The following is a 17,488-nucleotide window of genomic DNA, read 5'->3' as shown; positions in this document are numbered from 1 at the left end:
AGGTGTGGCAACGGCTGTGGCTTCGGTTGCAACTTCCGCTGCGGTAAAGTGGAAAGTTGGGCGAGTTGGTATGCATTCATAATGGTAACAGCGCGAATAAAACAACGACGGAGCAAAAGGACACAGGACCATCGCTTGTCCTGTGTCATTTCATTCCATCGTGATTTTGTTCACGCTGTTACCATTATAAATTCCACTGCGGCTCTGGCTTTGGCTGTAGTGCGGACCAAGTTCTATTGTTCTCCGCCGTGACCTTGTTGTCAGATTTAGATCAGATTCCGTCAGACTTCGTGGGCAAACGAGGAGGTGCTGTCGGATGTGGCGTGCTCTTCACAGAAGCATCGGCGTTCTTTGAAGTGCGACGGCGTCGGGAGCGTCGCTTTCTAGCGGCCACAACAGCTTCCCTATGAGACGAACGGTTTCTCGTCATCTGCTTTAAGACCACCTTTTCCTTCTTCATTTTGGAGCAGTCTTTCGAGGGAGCATAATGGGACCCAAGGCAATTGGCGCATTTGAGAACCGTGGTTGCACAGGTGTCTGCAGAGTGAGCAAACTCTCGTGTTCTCGCACATGGTGCTCACGTGTCCCAGCCTCATACAATTGTGCCATTGGAGTGGCCTTGGGATAACTGGTAGCACAGGGTGCCTAAAGTGGCCCACCTTGATGTGCGAAGGGACAGACTCGCGCATGAAAATTATTTTCGCACAGCGGGATGTGCCGAGGCGAGACACCTGCGTTATGGCGATGCTATCAACGGCTGTCTTCACTAGAATCGGCAAGTCAGCGCTGGAGATGGAGACGCCCACATTGTAGATGAGACCAGTAGTAGAGTTGTGTTCGGCAGAACAGGAGCGAAGTAGTTACTTCAACTACTCTGGACAAGAAGGTGCGGCCGCAATCAGTGAGGAGCTACCGGGCTGCGCCGTCATAGAGGATGACGTCATGTAAAAGGAAATCTGCCACCTCAGTTGCACAGCTTGTGCGCAAAGCTCACTTTATCGCGTACCGGGTCGCGTAATCAGTCGCAACAACGACCCACTTATTGCTAGATTTCAACATTGAAAAGGGGCCGAAAAGACAGAGACCGACGCGAAAGAATGGTTCTAAAGGCACATCGATGAGGTGAAGGTGTCCAGCGGGCAGCACAGCATGTTTTTTTGCGGTGCTGACAGAGCGCACAGGCTGCAGCGTAGCGGTGCACAGAGCGGTACAGACCTGGCCAGCAGAAGTGGCGCCGCACGTCGTCGTAAGTACGCGATACGCTGAAGTGGCCTGCCGTAGGGACGTCATGCAACTGCTCAAAAACTGATGTCCGGAGATGGCGTGGTACAACGAGTAAAAATTCTGGTCCTTCAGGGCATAAGCTTTGACGGTAGAGAACGTCGCCGCAGAGCACGAACATGCGCAGCGTGGGCTCCGAATTTCCAGAATTGAGACAATCGATGAGAAAACGTAAGCAGACATCATGCGTTGTCAGTGTGGATGTCGTATAGATCAGAAATGGCCAGGACACAAGAGTCGGTGTCATGCGCATCATATTCAGGGAGGTCGACAGGTATGGGGAACGGCTAAATTTTTTTCAAGCAGTATGTCAGCGGTGAGACGTAGGATACATAGATGCCGTCAGGAACAGATGGGAACGACAGTAGCGTGACATACGCAGTGGCTTTAGGCGACAGGCAGATGTCTTCGAGAGAGCATAAGCGTGGTTGCGTGACTCGTGGACTATAGCCGGCGTGGGACAGTTCAAGCTGAATGACACTAGACGCGCAATCAAAGAGGGCTGAGTGGGACGATAAAAAGTTTAAGCCTAGTATACCGTCGTAAGGGCATTGTTCCAAAACGGCAAACAAAACAGTCGTTAGGCGCCCTGCGATGCCAATGCGAGCGATGCACATACCAAGCACGGTAGGCGCTCCTCCGTCGGGGATGCGGAGGGTGAGTGATCCAGCGTGCCTGAGAACTTTGTTCAGGCGTCGGCGCAATTGGGCACTCATCACGAATACGTGAGCGCCAGTGTCAATGAGTGCTGTGACACTGACTCCATCGACTAAAACGTCCATCAAGTTCTGTTTGGTAGGTAAAGTGACCAGAAGGTTTCGCAGTCGAGTCATCAATGCAGAGTCACCTCCGGGACCTATCGCTTAGTTTCACGGAGACGTGCGTCGGGGCTACATCGGGGACGGTGGGCGACAAGCCTGCGGCGATGGGGACGGTGGTCGACGACCTGGTGGCGAACGGGACTGGTGACGTCGGAATAACGACGAGGGACTGTTCCAAGGAGCACGAGCCTCATTGTTTGGCTGTTGCGGCGCCAGTGGAGGCTGTTAACGACGCTCGCTCTGTTCGGGGCGGTAGTAACTGGTTGATAGCTGTCGCAGAGGGGAGGATACAAAACGGTTGTTACAATGCCGAGCGACGTGACCGATACGCCGGCAGGCAAAACATATTGGCCAATCGTCTGCGGTTCACCACTCGGCTGCATTTTGGTAGCGTGCACAATAACGCGGACCAGTCGTTGGACCTGAAGCATGAGAAAGCTGTGAAGCGGCAACGGCACATACAGAATGAAGTCCAAGATTAGCGAGTTCTTCGCGGATTATTTCCTGCACAAATATTGCTGTAGGCAAGTTGTTCGGCTCACTGGGGCGGGAAAAAAGGGCTGCAGGAGCCATGGCTTCAAGTTCTCGCCGCACTAACCGCACCAAGTCATCTGATGATGGTCGTTGCACTACCAGCCTCTCGTCACAAGAGGATGTCGCAGCTGTGTTCGGCAGACGTGCGAACGGCGCTGCAATGCGGCGGATATTGGTCTACTCAAAAGCGTTGACACTCTTTTATGATGTCCTGTACTGTTTCACATTTTTTTGCATATGAGCAGGTTGAAAGCATCGTCAGCGATTCCCTTCAGTACATGCCCAACCTTGTCTGACTCAGCCATATCGCTGTCGGCCTTACGGCACAGATCCAGGACGTGCTGGCGTAAGAGAACTAAGAGCGGGGCCCTTCCGCCTGGCGGCACGGCCGAACAAGTCCCTTAGCGTCTGTTTGGATGTATCTCAGTCGTTAAGCTCTTCCTCGTGGTTGTCATACCACACTTTCGCCGCGCCTTGTAGGTAAAAGACCAAGTTAGCCAACTTAATCATTGGATCCCATTTGTTGTGGGCACTTATATGCTCATACGTGGCGATCCAGTCTTCCACGCCGAGGTGGTCGGTGCCGCAAAACGTTCCTGGATCCCCCGGCTGAGCCCGCACAACCGTCGGGGTTATAGGAGTACATGTAGGCCGCGCCAGGTCGGGTCCTGCTTCGTCCGTCATGTTGTCCAGTCCGAGGTGATGACCAGTGCGGAGTTCCGTCGTTGCTTCTCATGGGTACCCCGCACCTCTCTCCAATTTGTTACGCTGTAGAAGTCACATATAACGATATAATTACAATATTTACAAAAGAGACAACGATGCATAAAGAAGATGGTTGCCGAGACCGATTCCACATGATGATGATGATGATGATGATGATGATGGTGGTGGTGGTGGTGGTGGTGGTGGTGGTGGTGGTGGTGGTGGTGGTGGTGGTGGTGGTGGCGACGACCACGACGACGTCGATGACCTCATATTATGGCTCATACCAACACTGAGGGATCGGCCAAAAATTGCGTGCTGAAACGATTACCTATTCTTTTGTAGTGGTACATATTGAATGATCTATCTGACGTATCTTTGTAATTTTTGTATAAAGCGGTAATGTCACTGTCAGCCGCAAAGAAGGCAATGTCATCTGCCTACACGTAAACGTGCACGTCCTGGCAAGTGGGGATGAAACTCATTAATATATTAAATAATATTGGGGATAGGACTGCTCCTTGGGGAACACCGCAAGTCTGTCTGAATTTAGACGAGGAACATCCGTCCTTGAAGCAATAAAATTCTCTTTGTCGCAAAAATTCTGGTAACCACGCGATAATATCATTTGGGAAATTACGACGCTGCAGAATATCCAGTAAAATTGAATGTTCAATGCTGTCATAAGCTTTAGCTATATCTAATTTCACTAAAGCAGAATATTGTCTCCTCTTCCGGGCAAGTTTGATGCGGCTCTCTAAATCAGCATGGGCACACCATATTGAGCAATTAGCTCTGAAGCCTATTTGATTTGGACTTAATACTAAATACACACGTCACATCGTCTTCTTCTGACTGACGCCGCTACAATATTTTTGTGTTCATATTGAGGAAAGTAAAACAATACAATTAACCTGGCAGTCTCGTTGTTTAACTTAAAAATTAAATATGGCAAATCATACATTCCTACTGCTCTCTCCTAGTGCCGACGACCCAAGAGACAGTATCACAGGAAGCGTAATGACCAATCAAATTTGGCGAAGGGGACCTTCTAGATTCCTTTTCTGTGCGCGTCGAACCTACGACACTCTATAAAGAAATTTTCCATAGTTTCAGGTTCGTTGCGATAAAACATTGAGGGGAAGATGCCAAACCAGATCTGTGGGACTAAAGATTAAGTAAGAATTGGTATTCGGCAACGCATTCTCGTGAATGAAACTTCAAATTTTCTTGTTGAACACCATCTGCTGTGCCACGGGAATATCTAAGGTGCTGAATATCAGCGTTATTTAATAAAGATGATTTATCATGTTCTTCTTAAACATAAAATTTTTTAAATCTTGCAGCCGTGATGTATGCCGAAGGTTTTGGGATCCTCAGTACCGGGCCTTTAAGAGATGCTGCCGCTAGTGCTCCTGCTGACTCGGTTAAAGTGAGTCCCATATGTGTTCTGGTACCCATGCAAACGGATGAGGCTAGAGAAATAGCGTCCTGACTCGCAGACCATGTTCCTACCCTAGATTCGTCCGGTGTCCTCACTGAACTAAAGGGGACAGCTTATTTATGTGTAATGACTGCAAGGACAAGGTAATGAGTGATATGTAGGTAAAGTTCAATATATATAGGTAATTGGGGCTTTCCCAATTGCCAAATTGGGGGGGGGGGTGAGGAGGGAGGACACTATGGTAACTGTTATGGTGAAGTAACATGTGCGCTGATGAATTACTGCCTTCTTAAAATTCTCAACAAGAAGTGCTCCAAAGGATTATATGCGGGCAAAGTTTCAAATGGAAGTCATGTAGGGGCAACCTCATAAGGTGTGCGATGTAATTACAGTCAAGTTAAACTTTTATTGCAACTGTTCGAAAGAAGTTGTTTAGCTGGGAATTGGATTGTAATTCTCTAAGGCCGCACACATCTGCTGTTTATTTTGTTTGTGTGTGTGTGTGCGCGCGCGCGCGTGTGTGTGTGTGTGTGTGTGTGTGTGTGTGTGTGTGCGTGCGCGCGCGCGTGTGTGTGTGTGTGTGTGTGTGTGTGTGTGTGTGTGTGTGTGTGTGTGTGTGTGTGTGTGTGTGTGTGTGTGTGTGTGTGTGTGAATATTGCAACTCATTTATGTTGATTGTACTTCATTGTGTATATCCCCAATAATGATATTACCTAAACTAGAGATACGTTTTCGCTGTAGATTTAAACGCCAAGTACAATTCTTTCTTTAATTATTTAAGTTGTTCGTAGCAAATGTGCATTTTTTATGTGCGTTGTACTGCTGCTACTGGGTGGGACCAGGGACCTCTGTCAGGTACTCATTACCTTTTATACCTGTATCATCTTAAGATTTTATATAGTTACTAGAAATGAATGCAAATTCAAACAATTTGTCGGGCCTCCATGGTTCACCATGTGTGACTGATGAATAGGTCTATGTCTGTTAAATATAAAAATAACTGACAGATGCATTTCCAGGCTCTTATCGCGGGGTTTATTTATCAATCCGAAAAAAATAGTATGCAATTAGTACGCCACAGCAAATATCGTAGTTAGATGTCCCTTGGCTATGCCTACAAATGCTTCATTGACACTTTGATAATTACGACAGTACTTCTCGAGTTAGATAAATAATTACAATTACCTAACTAAACCCCAGTAACGAAAAAATAACTGCTAAATACTCCACTGTACTGGAAACAACATGCACTAGGTTTTCTTCGAGTAATGCAATTGCTCTTTTTTAAAATCCTGGTGCACCCGGTATATATAGTCTCGTTTCTGGCTAGTATATCGTGATGATGGTGGTGGTGGTGGTGATAATGATGATTATGATGATAATGATGATGACGATGATGATGGGTCATCATTCCAAACCGTGAATGATGATCTCAGATAAAGGGGGAACAATTCCACAAAAATTTACAATAGGCAGCGAGGCACTGGAAGTCGTAAGGGAATACATCTACTTAGGGCAGGTAGTGACGGCGGATCCGGATCATGAGACGGAAATAATCAGAAGAATAAGAATGGGCTGGGGTGCGTTTGGCAGGCATTCTCAGATCATGAACAGCAGGTTGCCATTATCCCTCAAGAGAAAAGTGTATAATAGCTGTGTCTTACCAGTACTCACCTACGGGGCAGAAACCTGGAGGCCTACGAAAAGGGTTCTACTCAAATTGAGGACGACGCAACGAGCTATGGAAAGAAGAATGATAGGTGTAACGTTAAGGGATAAGAAAATAGCAGATTGGGTGAGGGAACAAACTACGAGGTAATGACATCTTAGTTGAAATCAAGAAAAAGAAGTGGGCATGGGCAGGACATGTAATAAGATAACCGATGGTCATTAAGGGTTAAGGACTGGATTTCAAGGGAAGGGAAACGTAGGAGGGGGTGGCATAAAGTTAGGTGGGCGGATGAGATTAAGAAGTTTGCAGGGACGGCATGGCCACAATTAGTACATGACCGGGGTTGTTGGAGAAGTATGGGAGAGGCCTTTGCCCTGCAGTGGGCATAACCAGGCTGATGATGATGAATTCCACAAAGCCCTGAACAGACAAACCGGATTGGTTTTGAAACACTTCGTATATCGATACATTCTTCAATGCACTGCAACAGTTCTGTATACCAGAGAGAATAATATAATTTTTATTATCAAATAAATATGCCCAAAACACGTTATTTCTTTTGACTTCCAGAAAAGTAGCTACCTGTTCAGAATATTTTATTAGAAAAGGGTCCTTGACTCATAGCAACTTCAACATGCCTTCAAGGTACAAGGCTACAACCTTTTGCCATGCTTTGCTCTCAGAGACAATTACCAGTAGTGGGTAATCGAAAACAAACACAACAGGACGAGTGCTCGTCCTATTGTGTTTGCTTTCAATTACTGTCTCCGTCTTCTTCGTGCTGCTTCAAGATTTACTCAATCTGATGTGTTTTCGCTGAGAGCACCACCTATAGGTTGAGGTTGCTTTTCCTTTAAAAGGACCTACTGAGTAACGTGGGGCGCCAGTGTACCCCACACTGGCGCCCCACGTTGGGCGCCAGTGTGGGGTCTTCAGGTCTCACAGGAGTACCGACCACCGCGGGTTCGAGCTTAGCGAGCCACAGGGCCGCGTCAGCCGTCAGCCTCTAGCGCCGCTGCGCGCGAGCTCAGGCCGCAAGGGGCTACCGAGCGACGCACGCAAAAACACAGTATTGCCCTAAAATGAAGGAAACCGTTTATTGTTTCCAACGGCACCCAACACTGCACAAACGCCCGGTCCCGGGACGGCGGGGAACCAAAGGGGTCCCGCACCAAGGGCGAAAAATACAGCTAGGGGCGCCTGTAGCACGTCGCTGCGAGAGCACAGGCTCAAGCTGGGACGCGCCGCTAGGAAAAGTCCCGGCGGCTATGCTACTTGCTCTGGCGATAACCAATGGGCCAACTCGCGAGAGCTCGGGCAATCTCCTTCGGCTTGGGCCTTCGATGAGTGCGGCTCGGCGTGGTACGACCTCGCGCGAGCACTAGGCACCCGTTCTTAGGCTTAGCGTCGGGATAGGAAACAACACGAGGTACGGGCTCCCCGCACGGGCAAAGGCGCCGTGCGTGAGCTCAGTCCTAGTCACAAAGGTGTCGGCAGACGAGAGAGAGCATCGTACGTACCAGGTGCTGTCCCAAGGAGAAGAGAGCCGCTACCGTCACGGCAGTAGCCACCAGGGCCGCCCCATGACGTCACTAGCTCCGCCCTCACCACGAACCATTGCGCGAGTGGAGCGCCACCGCTAAAACCGGTTCGGAGCAAGGGCGACGTGGCTTGGATTACAGACATGGGTGAAATGCGCCCGCGCAGTGGCGCGTCGAATTCCCCAAATCCCCACAACATGTTATTTATATCGCGCGTAATGCCAATAAATGTATTAGTCGTGAGTCAGCGTGGTGTTCGTGTGCCATTTTTTCCCTTTGTGTCTTGTCTCTGTGGGCGCTGTACCAAGAAAATCATGCATCATCAACTCGCCCAAGCCACCATCGTAGCACACTTTTTTTCCACTCCAACACTCGCCACTTCGCCGGCCAAAGGGCACAAAACAACAATTTGGAGACTCCACTTCTCAGCATTTACGACGTCACCAACAGCTGCGAGGTTCCTCAAATGCCTTCAGCGTACCAAAAAGTCAGAATTTTCCAGAAAACTTGCAGTTATGAGCTGTCATTTGCAACACTATGCTTGGAAAAAATCAAAACTTGGTTGAAACGCATCTTATGTATTTGCGTAGCTCGAGAAACAAGAAATATTTCGAGTGATTTCCAACGCCCACCATTTGATGCTAAGCATCAACTGCCAAAGGAACTTGTTTGGAGAGATTAAAAAAAAAAACTCGCAAGAGAAGAAATATACTTCAAGCGAATTCTGCGTTCTAAAACGAAATAAAGAAAAGAAATATATTAACAACAAAGCGCGTCTGTCTCCACGTTCCAGTGGGACAGACATGCGTGTTAGCCTTGTTCTGGTGCTATACACAAGCCAGTTTCCTCTTTATTTTTGCTTTTACTTGAAATTGCTTTCTAATAATGCTAATTCGCGTCCACAGGTTTCAATGTGCGTTGCGTGCAAGTGCCTATTCGTATTCACAACGTGCCTGAAAAAGCTTTTTGTGACCAAAATATCTCCGGTCTACACATTCTACATTAACTTTTGTAAGATCTAGATTTCTTTAAGATTACAGCGATTATAGTCGAAATCTAGATAGTTATTTCCATTTCACACCTGGTAAGGTGCTAAAGAAACGATTGTACTGTGATCATTGCGATATATTTGCACATGGAAAAGTGCACACAACAAAAGCGTTTCGCCGTTATATCCCATACGCGTACAACACAAGTGTACTAGAAGATGCACACAAACAAATAACAGGTGTTCAATAAGCACGCAAAGCCTAGTCATCGCCTGAAGTTATATAAATGCAGTTTTGTGAATAAAATACACGTCTTTTTTCTCATGAGTGCCTCCCCATAAAGTGGTCTTGGATACCCTGCAGCACCATGAATTATTCTTCCTTTCCTGAGCACCACTCCTTCGCAACATTACGTGTCCCGCAATTAGACAAGTTTTGCACACAAGTTTTGCATACTTAGACCCGTATTCACGAAAAGCTCTTACGCTAAAATTGTTCGTAAGAGCAATTGCCAGCCAATGTGCATGCTGGGCGTCTTACTAGCGAAGGCGTCCGGCCAATGGCAAAGAGCACTTATGAACGTAAATCTTTGTGAACGCGAGCCCTGAACTAGTATTCACAAAGATTTCCGTTCGTAAGTGCTCTCTCCCACTGGCCGGACGCCTTCGCTAGTAATACGCCCAGCATACGTATTGGCTGGCAGTTGCTCTTACGAACAATTCTAGCGTAAGAGCTTCTTTGTGAATACGAGCCCAGAGGTCAAATTCACACAACTTTTTGTTTGCAAGAAGTCTTTGTAATTGGCCATTTGCCTTCGCTAATAATACGCCCAAAGTCACGATTGAGTGGCAGCTGTTGTTAAGAACTGCTCTGGTGTAAGAACATTTCTGTAAATACAGACCCAGGACCCATATTCTCCCCCAAGAAAGCTATTGTGCACTAGAATTGTTCGTTAAGAGAAATGTTCAGCCAATCCTGATGCTGGACATATTATTGGCAAAAACGGCCTGCCAATGACAAATAACACTTACGAACTAAAAGCTTTGTGAATTCAGCCCCAGGTGAGCAGAGAACATTTGCAAACGCGTCGGCGAAAAACAACACGAGCGCCTTGTGGTTGCGTTACACAGCCGACTACGTACTGTCGGCGCTATTCAATGCACTTGCAATGACTTAAGCAGAGGGGAAAAAAAAAGAAAAAGCTAGGTCTGTATTCACAAGACAAGTAGTACGCTTGAGCGGTTCGTAACAGACGCAGGCCTAACGTGACAGCACAGATAATATCAGCCAAGGAAACAAACCTATATTCACAAAAACGTTCTTACGCTAAACCTGTTCGTGTAGAAGCAGCTGCAAGACAATCAAGATGCCAGAGAGATCATTAGCAAAGGCAGTGGGCCAATAGCAGGGAACATTACAAGCGAAATCTTTTGTGAAATAGGTCTCAGAGGCGTCGTTTGGTGTTAAATGTTGCAGGAACACTAATGTCCGATGACTAACAGCACTTGGCGGCTAAAGCTAACCGTGATTGGGACGACAAACGTACTTTCTAAATCAGTCAGTAAGGTAATCTGTTTCAGCAGTACTGTAAGTATGTCGTGCAGTGCGTTGCTCATGCTAGTTAGTGAAGTGCGTTGCGCAAATCGACATCATCGCCTAGGGCCACCACCACGAGGAGATTTGTTGAAACTTTGATAAGTTATCATGCACATATGCGTGTCGAACATATGACACCTCTTTTTTCCAAGCACCAATTTTCACTGTTCTATCTTGTTCACGGCTAAATAGCGGGCCCCGTTTTCACAATAGCAGTTCGTGCGCTAGAACTGTTCGTAAGAGCAGGTGCAAGCTAATTTGATTGCTTGACGTATTGTAGGTGGCCGGTCAACGAATGGCAAACAGAACTCACAAACAAAAAGCTTTGTCAATTTACGCACAGATCTCTGACAAAGTATGTGCATTTATGGTTTAACCATTTAATTTCTGCTGCCAACGCATCGAGACTAATTCTAAGTCGCACATACAAAATAATGTATGTACGTAGACCTGCAACCGTACTTAAATCACACGTAGTAACGTAACAGCTCAAGGTGAGCCCTTACCGCAGGATTGGCGGTGTGCAAGCGATACCCAGCAGGCGACCCTTACGAAAGGCACAGTGCACGCCGTTTGTCTGCTAGTTCTGGTCTCTCGATCGCCGACGTGACTGCCTTTTATACATCTGGGCCTCGGGCCGCTGCTGGGACCTCGGTGGTCCGATGGAGCATGGGTGAGGGAAAAATCGTCCCCCGCGGCTTCGCCAAGACGACTGTGCCATAGGCGACAATCAGGGCGAAAAGCAATCCACCTAGAATCGTGCTGACGCACGCCCTCGCCCACTCGCCCTTTTCCTTACACTGCTGGCACACGAGTTCATTAGAATGCTCGATGGAAAAAGTTGGAGAAGCGTCGTCCCAGAAGCGAGACATCCTATCGCTTCCCGCGCAAAAGGGTATAAGAGGGAGGCACACTGCGTGCCTCCTGTCTAAGACTTTGAAATCCCTGCTTGATTAATTATTCAAGACGACAGCGGCCTGCGCAGGCAAACCGCCGCCGCCGTCACCGCGGCCGGACAGGCGCGAGTAACGCGCTCTGACGGCTCGCCTACTCGGCAGTCGCAGCAGTGCCATTTTCATCGCCTCTGCCTCAGGGCCGGCTCTCCCCGCGACTGCAGCGGCACTGTACGCGTCGCGCGCTCTTTCAAGATTGCCCTTGCGCGCGCTTGAAAAGGCACGTCCGAGTCTTCAAAAGGGGAGCAGAAGCTGCAGATATTCACATCGGCTGGCATTGAGCAAGTCGATCTCTTTGTGGCGTGCGCAGCGACTGTAACACCCGCAGCGCGCAAATATATTCTCTGCACGAGGTTCAAGCGACTCCTTCGCATATTTTCTCATATATGTAGCAGCGAAGAATACGACCCAATTCGCAACTCTTCACCCCTCTCTACTTTGCAAAAGATAAATCACAAACAAAGAGAGAACTATCAAAGTGACTACTAAATATCAGTAGATATCTCTAGAGCAACTCATCAGTCCAAAAAGACGTGTCTCGTCGTTCCCACACATTATGGACAAGCCACCAGCTACGTACTTCAGGTTGATGAATCATGTAAGGATCATCACAATGGCATGGGTCATCTAAATGTTTACCTCGTGTGGCGTTTTCAAATACATTGAATCTGTGACAAAAAAAAAGATGCGTACAAAACCAAACCACTTCTTGAGCGCTGATAAAGCCGAGTGCGAAATAAACCTCTTCTCTGGAAAGCTCGCCCTTTTCAGCACTCCTGAGCAAAATCTTGACGAAGGAAAGCGTGCCCATGCTTTCACTGCTGTCACGTGACCAAAAGTTGGTCTCATATTGCACTCGTCGCTCAGAAGTGACGAGAGGCGCGGCTGCACAATGCGACCCACTTAACCCTGATGAGCGAAAACTCGAGATCGCTGCGTCTAATGGAATTAGAAAAATGCTGGCAGGCAAGACGCATAGATGCGCAGTTGCCTTAGCCCCCTTGCCTCTTAGACCCTGATTCAGTGAAATGGACACGATGCAGGGAAAGTTACTCAGCTGTCGCTTTTGATGAAGACCCACTTAAGTGAGGCTCATCTGCGTTCCCACGCATATCTCCTTGCTACACATGACAGTAACATCGCCCGAGCAACTCCTTTTTACACACACAAAAGTGCACCCTTGTTGGTAGGTTGGTTATCAGAACCCCTTTCTTGTAACCTTACTAGTTCTGAAAATTTGGAAAATGGATGTATTTGTTAGCAGAACGCCCTCGCTGCATCTTTGCACTCTCAGAAAGGTATAAAAGGGTGTTATGTGTGAAACATACACCTTACGGAGTTTAGCGTACTCCGACAGTTAAACTTTTCAATCAAGTAAAAGTTTGTAAGAGCTTTCTGTTTTCAGCGGTTTTGCCAAGTCATTGTTTGAGCATGCCGTATGGTCACAGTATACGGATGTTACCCTGCCATTTACTGTGTATGGCGTCTTCGGTGGTTAAGCGGATAGAGAGGGTTTTGTCTTCATTTCCTAACCTGCCGTTCGCCCTTTACCACTGGCTTCGTTTAAATTATTTCAGCTCGCTTTATAGATCCGCTACCAAGCGTCAGCCAATCATAGCTCTCCAGGCACATGTTCTTTGTGGTGTAGCATCGGTGGAGGCGCAATATTATGCGCAGCAAGCCTTGCACGGCTTCATGCGGTATTGGTTGGAGTAACATTCGCAGGTGCTTGCGGAGCAATCTCCTATATACTAGTAAGAAGAGCACATTCATTGCGAGGTGGCGCTCCGTGGTCGTAAAGTGGGGAGACACGACCATTCTTTACTCCTTTTTCCTATCCTATACCTTTCAGTTCATACCGCCAGCTTCGCTTAAATCATTTTACCTAAATTGGTCCTGATTTATCGATAAGCTGCCGAGCGACGTGTCAACCCATCACAGCCGCCCCCCCACCCCCCTAGCGGCGCAACTTCACTCTCCAAGCGCTTTGTTCTTCTCTGCTCTCTGCCAACAGCTCTCCGCCAGCAGATAAGCCCAATATGAAAGGGCATTACAGCTTTGTGTGATCTATGCATACATAATGCGTGACATAAAATGTCGCTACCAGCATTGTTGCTGCCGTGCACTGTGTCGGGGGATCCGGTAGTGCGAAAACGGTAATACCTTTACGTACAAGATAAAACTCTACAGCGGTATTTGCGCCTTCGTGCAGAGGTTTCTTATTGACGTCCTTGTAATTATATGGCGACTTGCTAGCTGGTCGGTAAACGGATCAGCGACTCTCATCAATTACAAAAGCGACCAGCAAACCGCTGAAAGCGCAGCGTACCAACATCTTTCATGTTAAGCAGCTCAAGCAACCCCAACAAAGCGTTTCAGAATAAAAACATTATACTTTGACCAAGAAAGTCAAAAGTTTTGAGATACTAACAGACAGTTCATTCAAATGAAACAAGGTTGGTCGGGGTTAAGAAATTTCCAAGCAAATATTTTTGTGCATACGCCTTTGCTGCTGCAATATATATATATTTGAGAATGTATCGAAGTATCTTGTGTCTGTGTCTCAATTACTTGTTGCCCGAATACCTTGTATCGTATCATGATACAACTGCCAAGTATCGTTGCCCAATCCTGAACTAGACAAGCAATATTGCCAAGGGTTGTATAGAATGATCCGGTATTTAAAATACTATCGCTGAAATATGCATTAATATGTCGAATAAAACTGCATGTTCTTCTGAATAGCCGCAGGCTGCCCCGTTCCGAAAGGAATAAAAGATGGCTGACGCCGATCGCTCAGGCACTGGCGTCTCGCACCTGCCGGAGAGCACAGGTTTATTTGCATAGAATAAAGCTTTTTGCGTGGCCATGTCACGTTTTCGAGCACTTTCGCCACGTTTACGACATCGTTCTGACAACTCTTCATTGCTGGGGATTTGTTTTAGCGCCATTCTTACCTTCCGTTGCATGCCGTCGTGATTTTCGACCAGCCACCGCAAGCTAAGTAAGGGAAAGCGTACCAATCACAGACAACGGCACCACCGTCTTCATCCGGTTATCCATTTTCAGTGCACTGGCTCGGCCCAATCGGATGCGTCTCCCCATGAGCGTGCTCCTCGCCTCTTGTGAGCCAATTAGATAAGACAAGCCGCTCAGTGTAGGCAATGTTATTCGTTTTTAAAGCAAGGAAAAGTGACCTCCTATAAATGAGGAGAGCGCTTGATTGGTCTGTTCAGACAACCCTGCGGGTCACCGCCCAATGCATGCTTCGGCGATTACACAAATTGGACGTCAGGAGATTGGAATATAAACATATTGGAATAGTTCTACATTATAGGGCCCCAGGGCACATGAGCTATAGCGTTTAATCTATCAAAAAGAGAAAACACGGGGAATGCGGGAGATAGAAATTCAAGACAAGGAGTAAGACGAGAACAAGATAAAAGCAAGAGCCGTCGTTTTGACAAGTCTACTTGACTTTTTCAAGACGGCAGCCCTACGTGTAACGCTACTATAGAGAACTGTTGATGCTACAAAATATTTATTTCTTGTGTTTCTCGAAAATATGCAATATATCATGTCTAAACACGTGGTTACGAACTTCCGCAGGAGCCCCAGAAAGCGGTATCGCTCGCTGTTCGAGAAATGCTCCGATAATCTACACGAATGACTTCTTGCGCAATGTCGTCCTCGCGGCCAAGGGAGAAGAACCGTCGTCGCCTGAAGTGCGAGATTTGGCACAATCCATCGCCCAACATCAGCTAGATGGCGCCGTAACAGTCGACATCGGCTCGAACACACTTCTGCTGCCAGCGCTATACCTGACAGGTGACCTTCTGCATCCAGAGGCTAGCGAACCCTTCCTGGACTACTCGACAGTCGGAGTACGTGTCCTGGTCGAATGGGTGCACATGCTTCTGTCCCGTAGACCCGCGTCTCCTGAAGTAGTGTCGTACAGTGTTCTGGACAGCGCGCACGAATACGTGGCCGACAACGTCTATCATAGCAGTCTTCGAGAAATGCTGTTCATCCCGTGGGCGCTCGACTTGGCACTAGTGGGGGCTCTGTACCGACCCCACCACCGTTCTCTACAGCCGCTGGACAGAAAGAGGCCAGCTCTTCCGAAGGTTCTGTCAGACGATGTGTGGAGACGATGAAGGGGCCAAGGTGTGCGCCTACGCCGCGCTTCAACCGCAAGAGTTCTCCGTGGCCTTCGACTGCCCGCGCACTCTTACTATTTCGTGTAAAGTGACAGAGCGGGTTCTTCCGGTTTCGCTGGGGACATATTCATATAGTGATGCTAGAGTGAATCTTTTAGAGTGCTAAGAGTATTTGCCCGTTGCTGTACGCGCTTGCTGTTAGGTATTTCATGCGAAAAGGTCATATGTCGTTTGAGTGGTAAGATCATCTGTGCCTGCTCTTGTGCGTTGTATATGCGACTAAATTTATTGGGATTTTTCATTCTCTTTGTATAACAATCAAGTCATGTCTTCTTTCCCTAACCCATCAACAACGTCACACCTTGAAGTTTCAGTAACGTTCAACTGTTTCAATACTTTAACCGACCTAATGTTTCAATAATATATCGGATGTAATGTTGAACCTTGACCTATACTTACTTGCTTGCTTACTTACTTGCTTACCTACTTACTTACTTACTTGACCTATACTGACTTAGGAAAACGTTATTTATTATAATACCCATATCAATGACAAGTTACCACCAACCTCTAAGTAGAATCCGCTGACGCAAGTTCTGTGTTTGCGAAGAATGGTGTTCATGTTCAAAGACTATTTGCATGTAGAACACAAGACGAAGTTGGACACATTTTCATTTGGAAACGTTGTGCTTAACGCAAACGTGGAGCACTCGAGCATCACAGACACACAGGGACGACGAAACCAATCCATTGCACACAGTAAGCACACTATGAATACTAACCGCACAGAACTCGTGGTTTACAACTTGTTTCAAAGTACTTAATTTCACCTGTGAACTAGATGGTCTACTACTGCTGCTACCTCATCACTGCGTATCCACAATGCTCGACTTCCCGGTAAATGATTCATCATGGGCTTGCGTCCTAAACGGCGCTTCATTGCGTAGCGAACATGTTATTGCTTCACTCTTGCACTCTACCGCGTTCCACGTGGTGCATGGTACTGGCGAATTCAAATTGGTGATATTGAAAGCACCTGTAACCACCCACTCCTCGACTTCGCTGACGTGGTCTGCTGTAAACGAGAGCTTTCTTCTTTTTTTTTTGAGCTTAACACCGCGATGCAACAAGTCCAAGTGTGGCAGTTCCTTTAATCATGTCGTACCGATCACGGGCACGCTGTTTGTTGCCATAATGAGCATCGCGCCAACCTCGCGTGGCGATTTTCATCTTGACGGCGAAGTCGCCCTCTCTTTCTCCCAATCATCGCCTCAAAGATCGCGCGCAGCCCGATCTGCGAGGCAACTCCCCGAAAAACGCAAAAACAGCAATATTGTCACGTGGTAGCACCGGCGAAGAACACAGTAGCGAAAGTGCGAATGATGAAAATAACTCTCTATTGGGCGAACCTGCGCCAAGAAAAACAGACTACACTCAAACCACAACGATAGCGGCAAATATAGTCGGCGATCGTCGGAAATTTCATGTGCCGGTCAAATCGGAGAGCGAAATCACCTTTCTCTCAAGCGCTCTCTTTGCAACAGAAGCCTGCTCCTCACTCTTTTCGGGACGCTTTATTTCGTAATATAGCAGATTCCCGTACGCGGATGCTGTTGGCCAATAGCTGACAACCACCAAGAAGAGTGTTTGGATCAGTGCGCTTACTGTTATTGTATACATCTATTGACGCAGTTTATTAAACAGAATGAAGTAAGGGAAAATCTGCTTTGGAATTTAGATAATAATTACGTACTTCTGGTAGAAGCCGACTATCGCCTGCTCACTCTCGGAC

The 17,488-nt window shown here is 47.3% G+C and overlaps 1 protein-coding gene across 3 annotated transcripts in view; it reads right to left on the bottom strand.

Moving 5' to 3' along the window:
• The window catches only part of Crz (Corazonin), a 42,653-nt gene that overhangs the window by 20,220 nt on the left and 4,945 nt on the right, over window positions 1-17,488 (bottom strand). Inside the window, exon 1 of one of the 3 annotated variants that reach the window (XM_065426683.2) lies at window positions 11,090-11,153. The exons of the other annotated variants lie outside the window; for them this stretch is intronic. The gene's annotated coding sequence lies outside the window, so the exon portion shown is untranslated. Of the gene's footprint in view, window positions 1-11,089; window positions 11,154-17,488 lie in introns of those variants that run through there. 3 annotated transcript variants of the gene reach the window in all.

This window comes from Dermacentor albipictus, chromosome 1, assembly GCF_038994185.2.
Source record: "Dermacentor albipictus isolate Rhodes 1998 colony chromosome 1, USDA_Dalb.pri_finalv2, whole genome shotgun sequence".
Taxonomy (NCBI): Eukaryota; Metazoa; Arthropoda; class Arachnida; order Ixodida; family Ixodidae; genus Dermacentor; species Dermacentor albipictus.
This window is presented reverse-complemented; position numbering and strand designations above follow the sequence as displayed.